This window comes from Brassica oleracea, unplaced genomic scaffold (genome assembly GCF_000695525.1).
Source record: "Brassica oleracea var. oleracea cultivar TO1000 unplaced genomic scaffold, BOL UnpScaffold02270, whole genome shotgun sequence".
In the NCBI taxonomy this organism is placed as follows: Eukaryota; Viridiplantae; Streptophyta; class Magnoliopsida; order Brassicales; family Brassicaceae; genus Brassica; species Brassica oleracea.
In genome coordinates this window covers 1-2,066 of record NW_013618800.1, presented here as the reverse complement: position 1 = coordinate 2,066, position 2,066 = coordinate 1, and the positions used below count along the sequence as shown (strand labels likewise).

The following is a 2,066-nucleotide window of genomic DNA, read 5'->3' as shown; positions in this document are numbered from 1 at the left end:
ATAAGCATCTTAACATAATCCAATAGTCTTATTTAATCTATCTCTATAGATTGTTATTCCAAGAATATATGCATTAAGCTGCTGAGGGACTTATAACTGATCGATAGACTGTCCACGTCGGATGATTAAATCAGCCAATAGGACATTTTCATTTTGCCACGTCACACCAATTTGAGCTGTTTTTTACATGATCCGTAAGTCGTAAATATTGGCCCATAAGCCCAATCCAGAAACCTAAAACGCCGAAGCTTGCTAAAACCTATCCATTAAATTAAACTCTGTTTCTGGTACGTTACTTTTTTGTTTCAATAAACTTTTCGTCTTCTTCTCTTCCTTATTAACAAGCTTCTCCTTTGAAGTCTCAAGGGCTCTTCCATCTCGAGTTCTGCTTCTCATGCCGTCTAAGACCTCTCTCGATGCCGCTGCATCTCTGACTCCACCACTGCGCCTCCGACTACTCTACGCTGCGCCTCCTCCTTTGCGAGCGGCTCCATATCTCCTCCTCGGCCTCAGTATCATACGCGACTCCTAATTTCTTTTGCTTCTCTTTCTGTCGCCGGCAATCGTGGCTAATCCTCTTGGATCTGCTCTGAGGTATTTTAACCAGATTTCTGTCTCTTCGTTTCGTAATTGAGATTTTGATTATAATTTTTATTTACTTCTCTCTCTTGTGTTTTCATGTTTGTTCAGATTATTTTTGATTATCAATCGTGTGTCTGATGATCTGTTCGATTCTGATAGATTTCTCTGATATTCTTATTGAATGATCTCGATGCGGTTTCTGATTCCAGGGAAGTTATCGACAGATATAGTGAATGGGAGTATTAAATCACAGATGAATGGACAATACTATGGATCCTGAACTCATGTTTTTACCGTTGGAAAGATGATTTTGAGGATGGATCACAACGGCTTCAGCCCCAAAACGAGATTCAGCCTCGCTGCTTCTTCTCTTGCTGTAGCGACGTTGGTTGTCCCCATCTTCTTCCCGACTTGGCCAACGAGAATGAGAACAGTAACAGAGGCTCATCAGATCGTGATCTGGTAAGCATCGGCAGTATCGGTTTTGTAGTGTTCTTCTGCCACCTTATCTCACATCCATATGAAAATAAAGTAATTAGCTTTACGATTTTATCGCTTCATAGTGATCTGTTTTTTGAGTGGTTAACAATTTTGCAGATTTCTGTCGGCATGCGGTTGGATCCTAACGGTAAAATCGCTGTGGAATGGGACCCCGTTGGTGCATTTTACTTTTCAGTGCCTCAGATACTTTAAAGTTTTGAATCTTTGAACTGATTTTCTGGAGGGGATTTGTTTGACTAATATGTATGCTTTGTATAAACTAGCTGATGCAGATGCATGTTGAATTTAATGAATTTGGTGGAATCTCAATGTTGGATGCAACTCTTGCTGGGGACAATGAAACCGTCTTGGACGCTGTAGAATGTTATTGAAGCACTTTAGGAGACTATACTTTTTGAGTTGAGATTGACTCTTCTCCTGTTTCATTACTTCTTAGTGTTTGCTAATCTTTTCTGCTCGCTCTTTTTAACCTGGAATTTTGCTTCACTGCAGTTCTACAACAAATTGTCCGAGTGTTTTTTTTTACGCTCAAGCCAACCATCTATGATGAGCACCAATAACATTGTGCCTCTTAAACAACAAAAATGAGAGCATTCTCCTTTTTTATATATCAAAGCTTATTTTTCCTATTTGAATTTGTGTGAATATAAAATATTATAGAATCTTTTTATGTTTTTATAAACTATTTAGTGGGTAGGATATAATATAAGAAAGGAGAATGCTCTCATTTTTGTTGTTATAGTGTTGCGTCTAGGTTTCTCACATATTTGTGGTATTAAAAATTTTTTTAATAGTTGGCCAAGATACCAAGATTGAATTCAGAATACATAAACAGTTCATTCGATGTTGGAAAGTTTCTCTTAATTGTATTACTTTTATTATAATCTTATGAGTTGTAGATGGGAGGTTAAGCTTTAATTCATGTACTAGGTTAACATCCGCGCTTTGCGCGGAATCAACATTATATATATAAATTATTTTAT

At 37.5% G+C, this 2,066-nt stretch overlaps 1 long non-coding RNA gene across 2 annotated transcripts; it reads left to right on the top strand.

The window, feature by feature from the left end:
* The first annotated feature begins 280 nt into the window (after positions 1-280).
* On the top strand, positions 281-1,724 carry LOC106321644. Of its 2 annotated transcripts, XR_001266116.1 has the most exons (4): positions 281-594; positions 792-1,044; positions 1,180-1,481; positions 1,576-1,724. It is a non-coding gene; the product is annotated as an uncharacterized LOC106321644 (long non-coding RNA). The 2 variants fall into 2 exon arrangements; XR_001266115.1 differs by having other exon boundaries at positions 282-594; positions 1,180-1,615.
* The last annotated feature ends 342 nt before the right edge of the window (positions 1,725-2,066 follow it).